The sequence below is a fragment of the Chelon labrosus genome (assembly GCF_963514085.1).
Source record: "Chelon labrosus genome assembly, chromosome: 5".
In the NCBI taxonomy this organism is placed as follows: Eukaryota; Metazoa; Chordata; class Actinopteri; order Mugiliformes; family Mugilidae; genus Chelon; species Chelon labrosus.
The window spans coordinates 1,861,300-1,884,877 of NC_140341.1; the positions used below are offsets into that span (position 1 = coordinate 1,861,300).

At 43.5% G+C, this 23,578-nt stretch overlaps 1 protein-coding gene and 1 pseudogene across 2 annotated transcripts in view; both read right to left on the reverse strand.

Annotated features, from left to right (window-relative positions):
- The window catches only part of LOC311488306 (protein NLRC3-like), a 74,483-nt gene that overhangs the window by 12,923 nt on the left and 37,982 nt on the right, over nt 1-23,578 (reverse strand). The gene's annotated exons all lie outside the window — the stretch shown is intronic.
- LOC311488703 (protein NLRC3-like) lies at nt 4,032-8,619 on the reverse strand (annotated as a pseudogene). The gene is made up of 2 exons: nt 8,548-8,619; nt 4,032-5,486 (listed from the first exon to the last, which is right to left on the reverse strand). The product of its transcript is annotated as a protein NLRC3-like (transcript).

Below are 23,578 nucleotides of genomic sequence, written 5' to 3' on the forward strand. Positions count from 1 at the left end.
TCAGATCTACAAACAGACCAGGAGATTCTTTCAAAAATCAGGACACTTGGTAAGTACACTCAATATAACACACACATATATACATGATACTATATCCTCTAGGAATTGTTGAAGAAGCAGGTTGACAATAATAATAATGTTCTCATGATTCTATTCCAGCATTCATTATATACACACACATCCACTGGAACTGAACAGAAGCTCCAACAGTGTCAGGAAATATCAGAGAAAAGTCCAGGAAGTTTCAGATTCCAATGTTGACTCAGTGGAGTCCATAAAGCAAAGAGCAGAAACAGAAACACATCTATATGCTGAGTGAGTGAAACTGAACACTGGCTGCATCACTGTGAGTAGAAAGTGTGTGTTTTAGGTCATGTTTCTGCTGAACATGTGGTTTATTCTGCAGCATTTATCTGCAGTCAGAGTCTCTCTACACACAAGCTGCTGCTGCTGCTGCTTCAACCTCTCTGGATCATCAGGACACAGCTCATCCTCTCTAACATCGCACACCGTCCTCTTCACAAACATCATGATCACAATCTGTAGAGAGAAGAAGAGAGGAGATAAATGAGTGTTTCCAGAGTCTCCCTTCATCAGCTGTCAGTCAGTGATGCAGCTCATCCAGTATAAAGAGCAGCAGGGACTTCAGTCCTGTTCAGAGCAGCACTGGAGCAAATATATACAAATGTGATGACTGGACCTCAGCAGAGGTTCTGCTCTGTAGAAAGAGCACATGGTTACTAAATGTAATGCTGGTTCTGTGATGTGCAGGCTTCAGTCAGACTGATCTCAGAGCTGTGATCAGTTGTTCATCAGATCTGATGAATGACCACCACTATCTCTATACATCTTGGAAGGCTGTCAGCTGGAATCCAGCTTTATTTACTGGACACATCAACACAACAACAACAGTCGTCTTCACATCAGCTCAAACACATGATCATAACAAGATTCTGGCTCATCTGATTGGTTGACTGTTGTCTCTCTCTCTGTCTTTCTGTCCAATCTTGAAGCCTGTCTCCATTATCCTCTCACAGCTTCACTGAGAAGCTGCAGGTTTACAGGAAACACTGGATCTTTGATACTGTGTTTAGGACAATACTGATGAAAGCAGCATGGAGTGACTGGAACCCTCTACTCACTCCAGAGTCTCCAGTTTATAGTCTGGACTCCTCTCAAGATCAAGAAGCTGCTTCACTCCCGAATCCATCAGACTGTTTCCAGTCAGGTCCAGGTGTTTCAGATGGGAAGGGTTGGACTTCAGAGCTGAGACGAGAGAATCACAACTGATCTCTGACAAACCGCAGCCCCACAAACTGAATAAAGAGTAAAAGATGTAGAATAAATCATGAATAATTGAATTAGATGTGTTTAGGTTTTAAATGTGCAGCTCAACATTACTGTGTCCTGACAGTCTTTACGCTTCATTGACTTTGAAAAACAGTGGACATTTTCTATAGTTTCTGATACAAACACTTGTCTTAAACTAAAGGACATTTACAGATTTATGGAGGAAAGTTCTGGATGAACATGAATTAGATTCAGTTGGTGATTAAACATATCAGATCTACAACAGTAACAGACAGTGAACTGTCTGTTACTGTTGTAGATCTCTCGCATCCTCCACTTTCTTTTCTCTGGCACAGAGCTCTTGCCCTCTAATTTCCTATATACTACTAGTCATACAATTCTGTGCTATTACTATGTAGAATGTTTACTGCTGTGTGTGTCCCACCCCCCCACCCCCCTTCCCCCCCTCTTCCCCCCTCTTCTTGTGAGTATCTCTGGCCTGGAGTGGTGTGTTTCCCGTGGAGCTCTATACTACATCTGTTGTCGTGGTCTCATCAGCCTGCCCAGTCTTCATGGAATCCTGCAGTTATCCACTCCTACCTGAATGAACAATTCTCCAACCTGCCTATGATTCCTCTTACATTTTCAAACTGTCATGTAACATCATCAGTTTGTATCATAAGATTCCACATGTACACTTTAGTCAGATATGTGTATCTATGACAGATGTATGTTTATCTTGCTGTTCTCTTCTCTTCTCTCTTTGCTGTTCTCTTCTCTCTTTCTTCTGTCTGTACCCGGCTGGCCTTAGGCAGATGGGTCCCTCCATATGAGCTGGGTTCTGCTCGAGGTTTCTTCCTGTTAAAAGGGAGTTTTTCCTTGCCACCGTTGCCTTCTGGCTTGCTCTGGGGGTTTCAGGCCGGGTTTTTGTAAAGCGTCTTGAGACGATTTGTATTGTTATTGACGCTATATAAATAAAATTGAATTGAATTGAATTGAACTGACCTCAGAGTCTCCAGTCTACAGTCTGGACTCTCCAGGAAACCACAGAGCAGCTTCACTCCTGAATCCTTCAGACTGTTGATACTCAGGTCCAGATGTTTCAGATGGGAGGGGTTGGACTTCAGAGCTGAGACCAGATAATCAAAGCTGATCTCTGACAAACTGCATCTCTGCAATCTGAATAAAGAATTAAAGATGTAGATTAAATCTACTCCGATATGTTTGACTGACTTTGTCCTTCTGTTATTGTGGATCTTCATCATATCTTCTACAGACATCATCACTTACTGACTAAATCCACTAACATGTAACACCAGTTGTAGCATCCCTTCACTGCTTCTCTGTGTATTTTAGAACAGATGTTAAAGTTTCAATGATGACTTTCAGTCTGGTATGATGTTGGTCCCTGATTGTATCTCTGACATGTTAACCCTCCTCCAGTAGAGCCCTGTTACTAATTCCTGGGTGGAGGCTAAAAACCAGAGGAGACTGAGCCTTTGTAGTCAGAGACCCTCGACTCTGGAAATGAGCTCAACCTTTTGTCATGTTCAAATGAGCAGCAAAAGCAGAGGATTTGGGAGATTGTGCTGCAGTTCAAACTTTACCGATCAGAGATCTCTTCATACACTCCATGTTTAACCTCTGAGAGATAAAACAGTGAACTGACCTCAGAGTCTCAAGTGTACAGTTTGGACTTTCCAGTCCAGCAGACAGATGCTTTACTGCTGAATCCTTCAGCTCATTATAACTCAGGTGCAGTTCTGTCAGATAAGAAGGGTTGGACTTCAGAGCTGAGGCCACAACTTCACAGTGAGTCTCTGAGAGTCCACATCCAATAAGTCTGTGGTTAGAAAACATATAAAATATGTTGTAAAATTGGATCATTTACATTCTAGATCCAGACTGAATGAGTATGAAACAGAGTGAGGTGATCATCTGAACTAAACACTTGACAAGAAGGAATCCACTTTTTATACAAACACAGTGTGTTAACTGAACCCAGGATATCTGATTGATGCTTGAGTGAATATGAAGTTTCTCTTTAAGAGGTGATGCATTACAAATGAATGCTAATATTTGTGTTTTTGTATAATGATCTTACGGCCTGAAGGAGATCTAAAAGAAAATGAAGATCGATTATAAACAGAACTAAACCGGTTCATCCTGCATAGAATGTCATGTAGAAAACATCTCGGGACAAATAATGTAAAAATATACCTCTAATAAAGTGACACTTGTAATTTGAGTGTGGTCATTTTGTTCGATGTAATTTCAATAAAAGCACTGAGGCATCCCCCAGAATCCTCCATGGTCACAATGACTTCAGTAATCTTTAGGATATGATACAGATCTGGGTTTAAACTACTAAGCTTATGGAATAAAACAAACTAGAAACTATTGTATATCTCAGAATCCTCCAGCTCAACCTCCTTCATTAGTTTTATCAGGGTTACATGAAACCTCCATTACACAAAGGAAGATAAAGAAATGGTTAAAAAGAATATAGAATCTAACAATTATTACAAATACATAATAGATAATAACAAACATCACAACCAACTAAAAGAATCTACATTTTTATACTCTCAACATTTTAAACAGCTTCAGAAATCAACTCAACTGATGTATAATGTTTGAAGTAAAACTAAGAATGATGACAATAATGTAATCCTGTGTACATGTGAAGAACTAAACTACTAATCTCCACTGACTGATTCTGTTAATGATCACATCAGGACTCACCGAGCCTTTCTGCAGTTCCTCACAGCTGGGATCAGTCGCTGTCGTCCGTCCTCTTATGTTCTGTACTTCTTCAAGTCCAACTCATCCAGAACCTCCTCTGACATCTGCAGCATGTAGGCCAGAGCTGAGCAGTGGATCTCAGAGAGTTCCTTCTCTGATCTGTTCTCTGACTTCAGAAACTCTTGGATCTCCTGACAAACTGAGAGGTCATTCATCTCCATCAGACAGTGGAAGATGTTGATGCTTCTGTCAGGAGAGATTTCATCAGTGTTCATCTTCTTCAGGTTGTTGATGGCTCTCTGGATGATTTCTGGACTGTTCTCTGTCTGATCCAGCAGACCTCCTAAGAGTCTCTGGTTGGACTCCAGAGAGAGGCCATGAAGGAAGCGAACAAACAGGTCCAGGTGACCATTTTTACTGAGCAGGGATTTCTCCATGGCAACATACAGTAAGTCATCCAGAGATGAGACACAGATGGGATCCTTTTTAACGTGATTAGAAATTTTCTGGAGAAAAGACAAGTTTGATTTCTGACCTTGATATTTTTTCCAGAGGAAGTCCTCCAGCACCTCTGTCTTCCTGTCGATGTAACAGTGGAACATGTAGACTGCAGCCAGAAACTCCTGAACACTCAGATGAACAAAGCAGTAGACTGATTTCTGGAAGATCACACTCTCTCTTTTGAAGATCTCTGTACAAACTCCTGAGTACACCGAGGCCTCTGTCACATCAAGACCACAGAGCTCCAGGTCTTCTTGGTAGAACATGATGTTTCCTTTCTCCAGATGTTCAAACGCCAGCCTCCCCAGCTTCAGAAGAACTTCCCTGTCAGCCTCCATCAGCTCCTGTGGACTCGTCTCATGTCCCTCATGGTACTTGTTCTTCTTCCTCTTTGTCTGAACCATCACAAAGTGTGAGTACATGTCAGTCAGGGTCTTGGGCAGCTCTCCTCTCTGCTCTGTAGTCAACATGTCCTCCAGAACTGTAGCAGTGATCCAGCAAAAGACTGGGACTCCACACAGGATGTGGAGGCTGGATGTCTTGATGTGGGAGATGATTCTGCTGGACAGCTCTTCATTACTGAACCTCCTCCTGAAGTACTCCTCCTTCTGGGTGTCAGTGAAGCCTCGTACTTCTGTTACCCTGTCAACACATGTAGGAGGGATCTGATTGGCTGCTGCAGGTCGGGAAGTGATCCAGACCAGGGCCGAGGGAAGCAGTTTCCCCTTGATGAGGTTTGTCAGCAGCACGTTGACTGATGCCTTCTGTGTGACATCAGACACAACCTCACTGTTGTTGAAGTCCAATGAAAGTCTGCTTTCATCCAGGCCGTCAAAGATGAACAAAAGTTTACAGACAGCCAGCTCCTCTGCTGTGACCTTCTGTAATGTTGGATGGAAAACATGGAGCAGCCTGAGAAGACTGCACTGCTCATCTTTGATCAAGTTCAGCTCCCGGAACGAAAGCACAATCACCACACTGACATCTTGGTTTTCCAAACCACTCTGATGTGTCTCTGTTGGTCAGGCAAGGCTTTAAAGATGTGGTGGCACTTGATTGGAGTGTCATAGAGGGCCTTCATCTTGGAAGCTGTCTCAAGCTGCTTCACCTCATGTTGGGTATAAACCTCTTCACTCTGTCCCTCTGTGATGTAGAGCTCAGTGTAGATCCTGTTGAGGAGGGTTCCACTTCCTGTTACATCACTTCCTTCAATAACACGTTCACATCTCCTCCTCAGACTGATCTTATGTTCATCTAAAACCTCCTGCAGACCAACATCTGCTAGAAAGAAGTACAAATGTGAGACAGAAAGAAAACACTCATCCCTGTTTGAAGTCACAAAGAACAGAAAACTGACTTTTAAATGTGATGTAAGGAGTTTTTTTCTTCTCACAATGAAACATTTTTGGAGGAAACATTAGAAACGCTCTTGTGGTAGTGTTTGATTGACAGCAGAGGCAGCAGGTTGAGCTTCAGCAGCTTGTCTGCAGCTCTTCATCTAACAGCTCACTGTTGATGTTCCTTCCTTGTTGTAATATTTAAGACTGAGCTACCAATTAAATGATGCACAATATGTTCATGACTTGGTTTTAATAGCACCACCAACCAAACACTGATAATCAGATGACAAATACACTGCATTTTCTCTGGCTGTTTCACAATAAAAGCCTCCCACTGGCTGGTCTCAGCAGGAGTTTCATTTGCTTCAGCAGTAATTAACAAAGCTCAGTTATGAGGAAAGAAATCAGTGAAGAGTAAAATAAAGCTGATATGTGAAGTGCAGGAAAACAAAAGAGAATAAATTAAACTAGAGCAGTGGTTCCCAAAGTGGGGGGCGCGACCCCTAGGGGGGACGCAGAGCCATTGCAGGGGGGGCGCAGGACGCGGATGGAATTAGAGGGTGACAATTTTTTGGGACTTCCGCGGGTCACGGTATTCCTGCGGGAGTCCCGCAGTACGGGAGTTAATTTTACTGTTGGTAACGTGATAGGGACGGGATAGAGCAAATAATCAACGGGAACGGGACAGAGTCGGAGACTAAATTGAAAAATTACGCTGCAATGTGGCGAGTACGCCCACCGCGGGACAGGATTTGGGAGTCTTTCTGTCGGGATTTTGCGGGACGGGTGGGCAGTCATGTGATCGGGATATGACGGGTATTTTTGTGGGCTCGGGATGGGGTGGGAGTGACAATTGATTCCCGTGTTACCCTCTATATGGAATGACTGAATCAATAAAGGACACTGCTAGAGATGAGATGGACAAGTTTTGACGGGCTCCCACGCAATCCTGTTACACTGAACATACTTACACAGTAAAGTTTACTTTTGTTTGTGCACAAAAGGTTGAAGTTTGTATTAATTACAATGTGTGAAAATCTTCTTATGTACCAAAGGGGGTCCCAGCAGAGAAAGTTTGGGAACCACTGAACTAGAGGAACCTAAACTAATTAAATATTCTATCAATATATGTGAAGTTTTGAAGCTGTTCAAAGTGCTGCCACTCATTAGCTGCTTCACTATCTACTGCTACAAACTGATGTTAGCAGAGCAGTTTTCCTCAGTGGATGTTTGTTTGGTTCTTGTTCAGCAAGGCTCAGCCCTGTTGTGTAGAAACAATCAAACTGCAGGTGGATCTGCAGGACAAGATGTGTGTAGGTTAGAGAAGAAGGAGACGTTAGCAGGAAAGCTAATGTGGGCTGTTGTTCAGAGTCTGTGTCTCTTGTTGTGTCTCAGGCTGCTGTCTGGCTGTTAGTCAGTGTGACTGTCTGTAATACACAGCATTCACTCCTCTCTGTCCTGCTGTTATTACTCTGGAGCAGAAACACTGCAGTGACATTTCACTGGGAGTTCATTTACAATGATATTTAGAATGATCTTAAATCCCCATGCTGTAGAACACAACAATGTGTCTGGATTAAATCAACAGGTTTCCAGAAAAGAGTCCATCAGCAGACAGATGTACAGTCTTACTTTGTACAGTGCTGCTCTGACTGGCTGTCTGCAGTCCAGGTCTTCTTCTGGGTCTTGGTCCACACTGGGGACAGGAGGAGTCTCCTGATGAAGCAGACTGGTCCCAGTATGAGGTGATGCACTGTCTGCAGAACCAGTGTCCACAGCTGCTAGAGACTGGATCCTTCAGGACGTCCTGACACAAAGCACAGCAGGACAGCTGCTCCTCCACAGAAACAGGACTCCTCTTCCTCTCTCTGTCAACACATTTCTTCATCACTAAAATCATTTGCAGATTGAAAATCTTCACAGACTTCAACATTAGGACAAATATATCTGAATATTGATGAGTGGACATTCTGAAATGGAGGTTCTCAGGTGTTTTACAACAGAAATACCATCAGTACTTCCTGGTTCTAAAACCCAGACTAGGATCTTACCTACCTGCACTAAAACATCTGCATCATGACTAGAAATCTTTCAGTAGAACATTTCTGCTTCATCCTAAAATCATCATCTTCAATCAGGTCAGTTTACAGTAGAAACAGTCTCTTACTTTGTGTCTGAGGGTCCAGGTCCTTCTCTGAAGTCTGGAGGCAATCCTCTGGACCTGTCACTCTTCATAGACAGACAACTGGATACTGTAGACTCTCTTTTCTTCATCTTCTGGACTTCAGTCAGTCTGAAAGGTAAACCAGTAACACTCAGTGAGTTTACATCAACTTCAGTTACAGTCAGTCTTCTCCAGTCAGCTGATTTTCTTCTCAAACATATTTTCATTGGAGACATTTTACTGAAACACAACAATGATTCAGACAGTTCAGGAGTCCTGGCTGCTGTCTCTGGATTTATTTTAGTTTAACACTAACACTGTCAATGCAGCTCAGCGTGATCCATAATATTTAATGAGCTGGCTACATGTGTTGTAATGTCAGCTACCACAGCTAAGAGCTAACATTATAGTGAGCTACATTCTCCAAGAAACAATGAAAGTGACTGACAGTAAAGGACAGAGTTTCTCTCCAAGCAACAAAGTAGCATCAGTGTTAAAATCCCTCACCAGACATCCTCCATGTTCTCTGCTGTGAGGCTTCTTGTTGCTGTTTGACAGTCCGACCACAACCACACTCATCACTCACCCTGAATCTACAGTTCACTGAAGGACAAGAAAGTTTTGGACCAATGTTCATGTTTAGTGTCACTCATCTTGATTAATTCACTTTATTATGTCCTCAGTGAAATGACTTCTATCCACACAAACTAGGGCCTCGTCCACACATACGAAAACGATCTTTTCCCTCTCCGTTTTTGATGGCATCGTTTCAAGAAATATCCGCGTCCACACAGATCCGTTTCAGCACGACCGAAAACGCTACTTCATATTCCAGGCCTATAGGTGGCGCTGTTTCAGTTTCAGAAATTCACCAAAAACGGAGAGGAAGAGGCGGAGCATGCACACAAATCTTGAGCGCTGTTTACAAATCGGCTTTAGAAGAAACCAAACTCAAGGATAAATGATATTTTGCCCTATAGGCTCAATATCTTCTCCAGCAGGAAAACTAGCATGTAGTCCGCCATTGTTGTTGATGTTGTTATGAGGCGTCTCGTGGGAGGTGGAAGGCTGCTCGGGGGTGTGGCGATGACGTCATCGTTTTCTCCGTTTCTCTCTGTCCACACAGAAACGCAAGAGTTGCGTTTGCGAATTTCTCCACCCTGGGACCCGTTTTCAGAAAAGTGCGTTTTAGGGCTATGCGTTTACAGGATACGGGTGGACGATCGGCCAAAACGATGCAAAACTTCTGCGTTTCTGCGTTTTTGCGTTTCTGTGTGGACAGGCCCTAGATTTGATGGTTTTATGAAGGGAGCGACTGAGAGAGAGAGAGAGAGAGAGAGAGAGCGAGATAGAGATAGAGATAGAGATAGAGAGAGAGAGAGAGAGAGAGAGCTGCCCTCCACTCAGCCTGAAGAACAAGCCCCACAAGTGGTCCTGCTGGCTGACTCAAACAGGAAATTCCTGGACACTAACAAGCAGAGAGACCTAGAGAGTGAATGAAGATCTCTCTCTCTGAGCTGTTACTGACTGGAGGAGACACATACATCGACCCAAAGTTGAAGTTCAGAAACAATAAGGAAATAGAGTCAGAGTCTCTGCAGATAAACACTCTGTAATCATCACAACTGATCAATGATTCATTTGATACCAGTCTCTCACTTTTCCCCGCATTGATAGCTACTTCTTAAGAAGTGCATTAAGTCAGTCGGTTGAAGTCCAGCGACAGGAGTTAACCCACAGTTCGCAGGACATCAGTACCCCTAATGTTGAGGCAGGTACAAGCACTGAGGCAGACAGAGAGGCCAGCCAGCCAAAAAGGGAGAAAATTAGCGGTCAGAAAGCAAGGATCAAATGGCCAGGTGCATCAGATATTAGGCAGTGGGAGGACATCAATAGCGATTTGGTTAGTGTACTAGGTAGACTTAAAGGGACGGCAGAGAGTAAGTTGGAGAAAATGGGAGATATTATTTATGGTTATGGTAAGGAAAGATTTGGTGTGGTTGAGAAACAGAAGAAACAAGAGGGACAGGTGGTTAGATCGAGGCGTCAGCAAGAGATCGATAGGCTCGTACAGGAGAGGAGACTCCTTAAGAAGCAGTGGAGGAAAGCTACAGCTGAAGAGAAGGAAGGTATTGATTGTTTACAGGCAGATGTTAGGAAGCGGTTGACAGCGTTAAGAAGGGCGGAGAACATTAGGAAAAATAGGAAAAGGAAAGAGCGAGCTAGATTAGCATTTTATAAGGACCCATTTAGGTTTGTGAAGTCACTATTTAGTAAGGAAAAGAATGGTAGCCTCATGGTACCAAGAGAGAGGCTTGAGGAGTACTTGGAGGAGGTGCATAAAGATACGGACAGGTTTAGAAAGTTGGCACTACCCTCTGATATTCCACCTATTGGTGAAATAGTTAGCCAGTGTGATGACAGCCCACTAAGGTGGAAAGAGGTTCAAGAAGTGGTACGACGTGCAAGAGCCTCTTCAGCCCCGGGACCTAATGGGGTCCCCTACCGGCTGTATAAGAGTGCACCAGATGTGCTGAGGTTCCTGTGGAAATTGATGAAAGTAGTATGGAAGAAGCAGGTTATTCCCAAGGCATGGCGCAGGGCAGGGGGGATTTTTATTCCCAAAGAGAGGGACTCATTGGAAATAAGCCAGTTTAGACCAATTAGTCTGCTTAATGTTGAGGGGAAGATTTTCTTCAGTGTTGTGGCACAGAGGTTGTCTAGTTACTTGGTTAAAAACAGACTAGTTGATACGTCGGTGCAAAAGGCTGGGATCCCAGGCTTCTCTGGATGCTTAGAGCACACCAGCATGATTTGGCACCAAATTCAGTTAGCAAAGCAAGAGAAGAGAGACCTGCATGTTGTATTCTTAGACCTGGCTAATGCTTTTGGGTCAGTGCCGCATAGTTTGTTATGGGAAGCATTTGACTTCTTTAGAGTTCCAGGCAGTATAAAAAACTTAGTCAAAGCCTACTTTTTAGACATTCAACTCTGCTTTACCACAGCAGAGTACTCTACAGCATGGCAGCAGCTGGAGGTAGGCATCATGGCAGGGTGTACAATCTCTCCACTAGCCTTTACAATGGCAATGGAGGTTATTATTAGGGCTTCCAAATGGGTGGTAGGTGGAGAAAGGCTGCAAGGAGGGCTTCGCCTCCCCCCAATCAGGGCCTACATGGACGACATGACGACAGCAACGTCAACCGCTCCTTGTACCAGAAGATTGCTGGATAAGCTAAATAGCAACCTGCAGTGGGCTAGGATGAAAGTGAAGCCTATTAAATCTAGGAGTATTTCTATTGTTAAAGGAAAGGTAGTAGATAAGAAGTTTGTTATAAATGATGAGGTAGTTCCCACAGTGCTGGAAAAGCCAGTGAAGAGCTTGGGAAGATGGTATGATGCAAGTCTTAGTGATAAGGCGCAGTTTGAAGGGTTGAGGCAGGAAATGATTCAAGGCATTTCAAGCATAGACCGGTCAGGGCTACCAGGGAAGTTAAAATTGTGGTGCTGGCAATTTGGTTTACTGCCTCGGCTAATGTGGCCGCTGACGGTGTATGAGGTTGCCCTTTCAAAGGTAGAAAAGTTAGAAAGAATGATTAATTCATTTATCAGAAAGTGGCTTGGTGTCCCACGCTGCTTAAGTGACACAGCCTTGTATGGGAAAGGCATTCTGGAGCTCCCAGTTACCAGCTTAACAGAGGAGTTTAAGTGTGCTAAAGTTAGACTGGAAATGACTCTTACTCAGTCAAAGGATCCAGTGGTTAGGAGTGTAGCGCCTACTATTAAGACAGGGAGGAAGTGGAAGGCAAAAGAGGCAGTACAGCAAGCACAGGCAGCTCTTAAACATAGAGATATCATAGGTCATGTACAGCAAGGGCGTGGAGGCCTAGGGCTGTGTGCAGGGAAACCTCTGTGGAGCAAGGCATCAGCAGTGGAAAGGAGAAAGATGGTAGTGGAAGAAGTACAGAAGCAGGAGGAAGCAGTTAGATGCTCGAAGGCAGTGTCGCAGGCTAAGCAGGGTCAGTGGGTGAACTGGGAGAGTGTGGAGAAAAGGAAGTTGAAGTGGAGAGAGCTTTGGAGCATGGAGGCTAGCAGAATTAGATTTATGTTAGGGGCTACTTATGATGTGCTGCCAACTCCCCAGAACCTAAACCAATGGGTAGGTGAGGATAATGCCTGTCCACTGTGCACTTGTGTCTGCACGCTTAGACATATTCTGACAGGTTGTAAGGTTAGTCTTTCCCAAGGACGTTATACCTGGCGTCACAACCAGGTACTGAAATGTTTAGCAGCTGCAATTGAGGAAAAACGGGTGAATTTAAATTCCATGGCCGTTAACAGAGAGAATAGATGTATTAAGTTTGTACGGGAGGGAGAAAAGGCTAGACCAGCAGGCATCAGGCATAACACGGGACAGCTAAGAGTAGGAGGAGCCTGGCAGATGAGAGCGGATTTAAATGGACAACTGGTTATTCCAGCTGAGATAGTTAGCACTCGACTACGGCCAGATCTGCTGTTGTGGTCTGAGCCAGAGAAAGTGGTTTATTTCATAGAGCTGACTGTCCCGTGGGAAGATAGAGTTGAGGAGGCTAATGAGCGAAAAAGAGCTAAGTATGCAGAGTTAGCAGCAGATGCAGAGCAGAATGGATGGAAGGCTTATGTCCGCCCGGTAGAAGTGGGTTGCCGTGGATTTGTGGCAAAGTCGGTGATTGCTCTGCTGAGCGAGCTGGGCATACGGGGAAGGAGCCAGAGGACTGCGGTTAGCAACATGTCCCGGGCAGCAGAGAGAGCGAGCGACTGGTTATGGGTGCGCAGAAAGCATGCTAGCTGGGGAACTAGCTAAGGTAAGGAAGGCCGCATGTAGGCCTCGATTTGTTTATTACGCGATTTGTTTGTTACGTGTTTTCGGCCCGCAGCAACGGGGCGAATCACGGTAGATTTGTTTGTTTGGCTCGTGGTTCAGTCCGCATCAACGGGGCGAATCACGGTAGATTTGTTTGTTTGGCTCGTGGTTCAGTCCGCATCAACGGGGCGAATCCCGGTAGATTTGTTTTTGTTACGTGTTTGAGTCCGCATCAACGGGCCGAATCACGGTAGATTTGTTTGTTTGTTACGTGGTTCAGTCCGCATCAACGGGGCGAATCACGGTAGATTTGTTTGTTTGTTACGTGGTTCAGTCCGCATCAACGGGGCGAATCAAGGTAGATTTGTTTGTTTGTTACGTGGTTCAGTCCGCATCAACGGGGCGAATCATGGTAGATTTGTTTGTTTGTTACGTGGTTCAGTCCGCATCAACGGGGCGAATCATGGTAGATTTGTTTTTGTTACGTGGTTATTAGTTACTATATTAGCTGCTGATAGACATCGAATGGTGAGGGAAACAGGGTTGTGCAGTGGCGGTGTGGAGGGGGGTGACTCCAGGACGCTGGAAATCACTGTTAAGCCTTCTCGAGGTGTCGTGGGCCTAACTTAACGAAACATCGGTGAAGGGAGGTGCCCACTTGAAAACCCCAATGACATGCTGCATACTGCTGTTGTCTTCTTGTTACGTGGTAGCTATGGTTAGCTGCTGAGCGGGCCATACAAGCCAGCAGCGTTTAGTTAATGTTTTACAATGTCTGAACTATGCTGCTCAATGGGCTTACAAGCCAGCAGCTTTTACTTAGTTTATGTAGATTATAGGTTAATTGTCATATTATATGACCATAGGTTAGGTAGGGTCTCTTAGCTGAACAGGGCCTCTAAATGTGTTTTGCCTGGGATTTTGGCACAAGGGATTATAACATCTTATCCTGTGTATTACTGAATTGTTCTTTTCTTTTTACAACTTTAAAGAAGTCAGAATCTTGCACCACTGAATGAGACCTGGTTGGACTCTAAATATAAAACCGTCTTCATTACAATGACAAACATTACACATCAAACTCACTCTCTCCTGACCTGTTGTGTAGAAACAATCAAACTGTATATATAGATGTAGTGTGTCAGAAACAGAAAGAGAAGACGACTAAGAACAGTTTATGATCTTGGTTCATGTCTTACAAAGAGAGAGAGGAGAGGTCATGTGATAGAACTACTGTACAGCACTTGAACACAGACTTTTCTCTGTCCTTGACTTCTCATCACCTGCAAACACTCAGTTATCTTCACATCTCTGTCAGAAATAAAAAGTCCAAATGTTGTTTTAGATCATTTTACATTAAACAGATGAGCTCAGTATTATTAACCTGATGTGACAGAAGAAACAGGAAGCTGCAGGTCCTCAACACTAAACACTGTTCCAGCCGTTTGTAGCAGTTCTCTTACTTTGTGTCTGAAGGTCCAGATTCATCACTGAAGTCTGGATCATGAAGTCTGGACTCTTCATGGACAGACATCTGGATCCTGGAGACTCTGCTCTGCTCTCTGACTCAATTTCTGACTCAAATGATAATAATGTTGTGTTAACACTCACCCTGTATCATCGTTCAACCTTCTTCTGTCTACTCAAAATAAACTCTGAGCTGATTTCAGAGTTCTCTTCCTGTTTTCATCAATCTTGAACACCTGCTCAGGTGAGCTCCTCCCCTCTCCATTTACAGGAAATCAGGTGAGTTTATCTGTGAGGATCAGACTCACTACATGATGTGTTTATGAGCACCACTCTCAGCTTAAACTAAATGGCTTTTAATAAAGATGTTGTCACTTTATCTTCACATTCAGATCATGTCAATAAAATGTTCTTTCCAGTTCTGTTCTGTTCCAGACTAAATAAAAACCAAGAAGCTCCTGCATGTTTGACTGGATCTGGATGTTTGTGTGGGACAGGTGACAGTGGGTTCAGGTCAACAAGCTTTCGTCTCAGCCTCTAACCCTCAGCACAGGAGCCCTCCAGGACCGAGTCCTGTCACCCAGACACCAAGACTTTCACATCCCATCACAGTTCACTCACGATCCTTAAATCCACTCATGACACCATCATAGATCTCATATCCAGTACCAAGCAGCACAGTCTGCCTCTGTAAAGACAGAACGTTTGGTGTTTGATCAACAAATAAAATATCTGTTCTTTATTTTAGTGTAAAACTTTCAAAGAATCTGCCCAGAGATTCATTTTATTGTTGAATTCATGTATTTATAGGTTGTGGTTGAGTTAGAGCTGATTGTGATCCCTCCTGCAGGGGGCGCTCACAACGCACTGTTTGGACCAATGAGACAGAAAAACAGATCAAACCTTTAGTAACAAGTCTGACTTCATATACAAGCAGAAATGTTTTATAAATGTAGTATTTGAAGAGACAGCAGGAAGCCTCCACCCTGCAGACCACTGTGATGTGTTCACTGACATCATGTGGAGTCTGTGACGGTGCTGAGCTCCAGTGTTTCAATGAAACAATCAGGGCCGGTTTTTGCTATGGGCAATGTGGGCGACCGCCCAGGGCGCAATCTATGTGAGGGCGCACGAGCGCCCTAAAAAAAAAAAAAAAAAAAAAAAACACTCGCCAGTTTTCTAGACTACCGCTCATTTCCATGTCAAGGTAGTGTAGTGGGCGCTGGGGCGCCCTCATTGTCACGTCAACTTGCTCCTGAGAGCCATACAGGTGTGTGTGTCAGAAGAGGCAAAGGGGAGAGGGGCGGGGGATCAACTTGCGACAGCAGAGGTAGGCAAGGAGGAGGGGGCCGAGGGATAGACTGATCCCAGGCCACACAACACAAACTGATTCAAATGAATTGTATTTCATTCCTAAAATTAACATAGACCCATGTAATTAATTGGGTTATGTGAAAAATGACCAAAAAATAAAAATAAAAATAAAAAAATCTGTGCAGTCATCTACGTGACTCACGTAACTCGGTTGATTGACGGGCGATCGGACGGTGTTGGCAAAAAGTAATGCAAAAGTTAATGATGTCGAGTCTTCTTCTTCATCAAGGATCAAAGTAAAAGACCAAAGAAGCATCAGGTGACCAGTTCAGAAAAAGAAAAGAAGAAGAGGAGAAACGGGCAAAAGGTAAAGGTATGCAGATTTCTATGATTGACGTGAGTTACAGTACTATAGCTATTTATTAGCCTCTTGCTAATATGTTGCTATTATAAGACGACTGTATTTGGTTTTTAGTTTTGCTGAACTAGCAACTATTAGAATTGAGGCAATTGCACTTCACACCTGTTGTTAATGTTAATGCCAGTTGTAAACAGGGTGAAAAACCCAGGTTGAATAATCTGCTACAGTCTGAGCAGTGAATTCAGATTATGTTAATTATCAGCTGTTTCTCTTCAAAACTGGTGTGTTATCATAACTGGAACTGTTCAGATGGTATTAGGATGATGCAAATCAAAACTTGTATGTAAAATACGAATACCTTTTTTTTATGTAGTTATTTATTTATTTAGCTTTCTTCAGGGATTTTTCAAGCATGGTTATTAGATCCTGTGATGAAGGATTTGTGCAATTTACATTGGTGTTTATATACTGTATGTCTTGTTATCTTTTTGTATTTAAGATTATATATAATAAAATAATACAAATAATATAATATATTGTTGTGCTGGTGGCGTTTTTTAATTTTTTTTTTGGGGGGGGGGGGGGCGCCAAGGGATGGTTTGCCCAGGGCGTAAATCTAGCCAGGACCGGCTCTGCTGTAAACAGAAATAAATTAAACAGCCCTAAATGCGGCTCCTACAATGTATTATTTTAAGACTGTTTAGTCATCTATATTGTAGTCTTTAAATCTTTTTGTAAGGTCAATCTGTTTTGGAAACACCAAACAGTTGTTTATATTCTATAAGACAATACCAAAAAACATTTCGAGTAACATCCTCCTGGCATCAACTTGAAAAGGGGATAATCACCGGCTGCACAATATCTGCATCTCTCTTCTCACTGGCCATGAACATGACTGTCAAGTCGGCCGAGGTGGAATGCAGAGGGCCCAAGTCAAGATCTGGGACCCGTCAGCCCCCCATAAGAGCCTTCATGGACGACTTAACAGTGATGACAACATCTGTTCCTGGGTGCAGCTCATCTCCTTGGCAAGGATGAGCTTCAAGCCCAGGTCTCTGGTCCTAAAGAAGGGTAAAGTGTCCGACCGTTTCCGCTTTGCCCTGGGAGAGACCATGATTCCATCGGTGACTGAAAAACCGGTCAAGAGCCTGGGGAAGATCTTTGATAGCTCCCTGAAGGACTCAGCTGCCATAAAACAAACCAAGCACGACCTGACTACCTGGCTCACAGAGATCGACAGATCTGGCCTCCCCGGAAAATTCAAAGCCTGGATCTACCAGCACGAGTCTTGCCAAGAATACTCTGGCCCCTGTTAGTCTACGAGGTACCAACATCAACAGTCGAGGCTCTAGAGAAGTCTATCAGCCAGTTCCTCAGGAGATGGCTGGGGCTCCCTCGGTCCTTGAGCAGCATTGCCCTGTACGGCCATTCCACCAAGCTGCATCTTCCTTTGAGAGGACTAACAGAGGAGTTCAAAGTCACCCGCTCCAGAGAGGTGTTGATGTACAGGGACTCCAGAGACACAAAAGTCGCAGCAGCAGGAATCCTCGTGAAGACCGGGAGGAAGTGGCAGGCACAAGAAGCCGTCACTAAAGCTGAGGTGCGACTAAGGCATAAAACGCTGGTGGGCTCCGTGGCAATGGGACAAGCAGGTCTTGGTTGTTTTCCCAAGCCACGTTACGATCTGGCTCGTGGAAAAGAGAGGCGCAGACTGATTCAGGACGAGATACAAGCAGAGGTGGAGGAAGAACGCTACACCAAAATGGCCGGCATGTCCAAACAAGGAGCGTGGACCAGGTGGGAACATGCAGATCCCCGCAGAATCACCTGGGCAGAGCTCTGGAAAGCCGAGCCACTTCGGATCAAGTTACTTGTACAATCCGTCTATGACGTCCTCCCAAGCCCAGCCAACCTGCACACCTGGGGCCTGGCAGACACTCCAAAGTGCAAGCTGTGCCAGAAGCGGGGCACCCTGGAGCACATCTTAAGCAGCTGCTCAAAAGCGCTAGGGGAGGGGCGGTACCGCTGGCGCCATGACCACGTGCTAAAGGCTTTGGCGGACTCCATCTGCACAGCGATCCAGCACAGCGAGACCCAGTCAGCCCCCAAACAAACAATCACCTTCATTAGAGCTGGGCAGAAGGAACAACACCACCGGCCTAGCTCTACAGGGGGGCTCCTCTCTACCGCTCGTGATTGGCAACTTCAAGTCGACCTAGGAAGACAGCTCAAGTTCCCAGGCAACATCACGGCTTTGACCTCTTGCGTTTGAATGAGTTGATGCGCGCCAACCTGAAAATGGACATGTGCACTGGGCTGCACAGCTCTGTAACTTAAGTCTCATATCACAAACTATGCTACACACTCAGAGAAACCAAGTTCATATAACTTAAAGAAACTTAAAAAAAAGTGCAGAAAACTCGGTGAGAGAAAGTAAACTTAAAAAACTAGTATGAATTAAGTTAAATGCACTATTTCATCCTAAGTCAGGACATTGTTTGCATTTACAGTGTACATGATGTGTTTACGAGCACCACTCTCAGCTTGAACTAAATGGCTTTTAATAAAGATGTTGTCACTTTATCTTCACATTCAGATCAGGGACAGGTGACAGTGGGTTCAGGTCAACAAGCTTTCATCTCAGCCTCTGACCCTCAGCACAGGAGCCCTCCAGGACCGAGTCCTGTCACCCTGACACCAACACTTTCACATCCCATCACAGTTCACTCACCATCCTTAAATCCACTCATGACACCATCATAGATCTCATATCCAGTACCATGCAGCACAGTCAGTGGGAGCAGGTAGCCCAAGCAGTCACTTAGTGCCACCACAACAACCTCCTGCTCAGGACGTCCAGAAGCCATCAGACACAGAGCCCCAGCCAACATTACAACCCCCATTCATATCTCAGGTCAACCATCACGCATTCATTTCTACGTCTTCACACACTTAACACCATCATTTAACAACACTTGTAGCTGGAAAGAAAATATTTCCAGAATCCTTAAAGACTCTCCTGAACATCTGGATGAAAAATGATGATGAGTCTGTCGATGAACCATAAAAAAGAACAATTTTAAACATTTCTATTCTCTTCATGTTCCAAAGACGTCAGACAGGAACCACATTACAGGTTACAATTGGGTCACTATTTTCATAGGCAGTGAGCTAACCACAGACTGGATTCTCCCACTGTTTTTTATAGACAGTGAACTAAACAAAGACACTGGACTTTCCTGCTAAGGAACAGTCCAGTGTGTGGTTAGTTCACTGTCTGCAATAAAGAGATTCCCAGAGTGGATGATAAACGGCACCATCTGGTGGCCTTTAGATGAACTGCAGCTGACCTCATCAACATCTCTATCAGAGTCCATTCAGCGAATCAGTGTGAAATTAGACAGATCCACTGAGTAGCTAGCCTGGGTGTTCCCATACTGCTTTTCGCGCGATTTCATTCTCGCTGCAAAAGCAGTCTGGAAACCATCGCCCATATTTTCACCTGAGATAGGGAACCAATCACAGAACGGGGGGGGCGCGCAGCAAGACGATGACGACGTCTATGCGCGACACCGAAGCTTGTAGTGTGTTAATCCAACATGGCAGCGGACCTAACGTCACCGTTCGATGCAGCCTTAGACAGTGTTTTAAGTAGCTTAGAACGCAAGTTTATTTTAAAAAAAAAAGAGCAACGTTTGGCGTTGAAAGACTTCATTGCCAAGAAGGATGTGTTTGCTCTGCTACCAACAGGCTTTGGCAAAAGCCTTATTTACCAGCTAGCCCCGTTGGTGGCTAAGGCTATGGGGCTTAGCGAGATAGACTGTGTTTTTTTTGATACAATAGGTCTGCAGGGTGACCGTATATGCCTTCTACCCTCATATTGACTTTGCACAAACGGCAATAATCATTAAACGCCATCGTCTTCTCATGGACAGTAAAGCTTCTTCTTCTTCCTCGTCGAATTTCTGTCGCTCTACATATGTTATCTGGTATAAATGATACGATTGGCTATGAATCGCGCGATTCATAGCCAGACCAGCATCTCATTGAGATGTGCAGTCGCGTCAGCCAGGCTACTGAGTAGCTGTTTCACACTGTAAATATAGATCCAGTAGCATATGAATAGTAAGAACAGTGGTGCAGTCCGCAGTTTGTGGTGTGTTCACTTTCTGTAAGAACAGTGGGAGAGACCAGTTTGTGTGGTTAGTTCACTGTCTGTATAAAACAGTGAGGAACCTACCATTTTTTTATTTTGTATTTTTTTATATTCAGTTGATGTCATTTAGCCCCTTTTAATACTGTAAACTATAAAATGATGTTTCTGTGGCCATATTTTAATTAAACTGTATTTCTTAATAAACCTTTGAACTCACCAATACCTTGCATTAGCAAATGACCCTGAGTCTAATCCCAACCTTTCCTTGTGTCAAGGCCACAGACAAACCACAGTCACTCACCTATTATATCTGAAATGTTAACAGACATACATCAGTAACATTTGGAGAGTTTATCATGACACATTCTCCCATGAAACACGTACTCTGATAACAGAGCTGAGGCTCTGATTTATCAGGTAAATATTTCAATTAAAATTAAATCTAACCCAGCTTCCAGTTTATTAGGTCAGACTGCTCTGGTTTTAGGTAGGTGTTCCTAATAAACTGGCACCTGAAGGGGTGTTGTCAGTTTGTGCATCATAAATTTCAAACATCTGCTAGTGTGTAAAACTGAACTACTCATAATGAGCCTGAGTGGGGTAACATTCAGCTTCTCTTCCTTTCAAAATAAACATCTCAGCTTTGCAGAAAGTACTCGCTCTGTGCAGCTAAACATTGGTCTCACAGGCTAACTACTTACCTTCCATCTTGTGAGCCGCTGCAAGCCCGTCATCAACGTGCTTGGCATTGAAACACATGAGCAACGGTGAGAAACATGTTTCTTTTAGCTGCTCTAGCGCTATTTTTCTGTTTCTCAGTATGATAACAAAAACGGTGGTGGTAGTAAAAGTTGTGGGAGTGAACAGAGGTGAATAATGGTGCAATGTTTTGAAGGTGTATGTTGTGTCTCTATTTTAGGCCAACGTATGCAAGAGGGAAGTTGTTTTATTTTGCTTTTGTCAATTTAAAAGAAAAGAAGTAATTTGAGAATTCGTATAATGAAATTGAAATTACATTTTATTTTGTATGTGCAAACTATTGAAGGAACCTCATTTCAGTAATGAGTTTACAGTGACTAGGAGAGTAATTTTTGGTGCAGTTTCTCTCATACTAGTAGGCCTATAGTACGTTAGGAATAATTAAGCACATTTTTGTGATACCTCTGAAAACTGAATGTTAATGCTTACTTACAATAAATATTACTGAAACACTGTTCATATGAACAGTAACACATGAGTTCTTGAGTATTTAGTCCTCATATTTGAACTTTGAAGATTTAAGATTTGATAAGAAGGTTTGATGCAACATGTAGAGATTTTGATGTTTAAACCTTTAATGATGCATCTGAGAATAGAAAATGATAGATATGACCTTGTTTATAGGTCAGGTTTTTTGAGAAGATGGGAAAATTTGAAGACCAAAAACGTGATCCCGATTGTATTACATGGCGAGCCAAGACCTCTGAGGAAAAAGTCACCGACAAGGAGATATACACGTACACACACACACACACATTCGCATTGACTTCCTTGAACTTTTGATAGCAGGTGACCTGCAACAACTTTAAGTTTAAAGGGCCCCAACAGACACTCTTATTTCATTTTTTTCCGTGGGCACATGTTTTTTGTTTTTGGTAAATTGGGTTATTATTTCATATTTTCTGTACAAATTGAATATTTTCTATTCACTGTTACAATACATGTGTTGCTATTCAACATTTACTCGTCTGCCTGATTTTTTATTGTTGCTCAATGTATTGGCTCCTTACGAATTTGGTTTCTTCAGATTCTGGCCGTGGTCTTATCATTAGTCCAACTTATTATTATACTGACATTCACTTTTAAATCACTAAAATTGGTTACACATCACTGCATGAAAAGTGGGATTTTCGTCAGTATGTGGCACTGTAGATTGTCGTGAAAGTTCAGGTTAATGGCAGTTCACGGCAATTTGCAGGCAATGCCAAAAACTGCCATGAATGGTCGGAAATTGACGTGGGTCATCCCCCATGACCCCCCTCCTCCTAATTCTAGGAGAGGGAGGCCAATTCAAATGCAAATCAGGGTTGCAGGGGGAGTTTTACCCCAGGTGACATTTTTCTAAAAGGTAAGAAAATCTCTGGTACAAATAGATCAGGCTCAGTATAGCCTAATTATAGTCTCTTAAATTTTAGCTTAAATTGATTTATTTAATGAAAGTATGCTAGATTACTGTATATGTCATTAGCAATTGCAAATGTTACACAACAGAAAAAAGAAAATGATACACAACAGAATTTATTTGAACAATTAGTTTCAATCAGCCTTTGCCACAAAGGTAAAATGTGCATTCCATGCAAACAACATTAGAATCAGAATGAGGTCTGCAGAGATCAGTCTCCTAGATCTCAACCACTGTGCATAGTGGCATGACTACAGTGACCTTTTCTTTGGTCTTACTTAGGGGGTGCGCGAGATGAAAAATGCAATGGCGGAGAAGAAGTTATCTTCTTCTACGCACCGTGTATGCGCAACTAACTGAGCCAGCTGCGCTGCACTTGAAAATCGTCAGATGGATCCTCATTTTTTATATCTGTTCCTGAGCCTATGCTCTTTGTTATTTATGTTGTGGGTCTTGCGTAACTTTATTACAATTTAGTTAAAATTACTGGCGTTCTAATTTTATTTCCAAAACCGCTGTGTTATGATGACGTCGTTGTGTTAGCTCCACGGTCATTTACAGTTGCTGCAAATTTTTGTTCAATTCGGGTGAAAATATTATCCATATTTCCCCCAACTGATCTGCTTTCTGCCTCTGAGGCTGTCCTCATTCTCTTTGCTCTTAAAAGTGGAAGCTTGTGCGTAACTTCGTTTCATTATATTGTTATAAGAGTAGCGTGGCTCCTTTAAGGGGGTAGTACAGTGCGCATGTGCGACCGTAACGTGTGTGTGGTAGAGCGAGAGTAGAGCGAGTGCGCCGGTGAATGAAAGTAACAGCGAGACTGGTTAGCACAGCTGTTAGGGAATTTAGCAATAAATGTCCAGTTTATGTCATAGTTGTTGGTGAATAAAGGCTGTCGCTTCCTGACCAATGGCTGGACGGCGTCTCGCCTTCAACTCGCCTTCAACTCCTCTTGGACGCGATCAACATCTTCCAGGCAGTCCGCAGACTGACGAGAAGAAACTGCTGGTTGCTATCAGTGGATTATCTCGTCAACTTAATCGAGTTGCTGCCGAGATGAATGAGCAGTTAACTCAACTCAGCGATACGGTAAACTCCAGGTTGCTGTCCATAGAGGATAAGTTGGCTGCTCTGGAGTCGAAAAACTGCGGGAGAGACTAACTCTAGGAAGAGAAGACGGGTGCACAATCCCAAGACTGCGGTAAGAATATGTTCGATGACTGCTAGCTAAGCTAA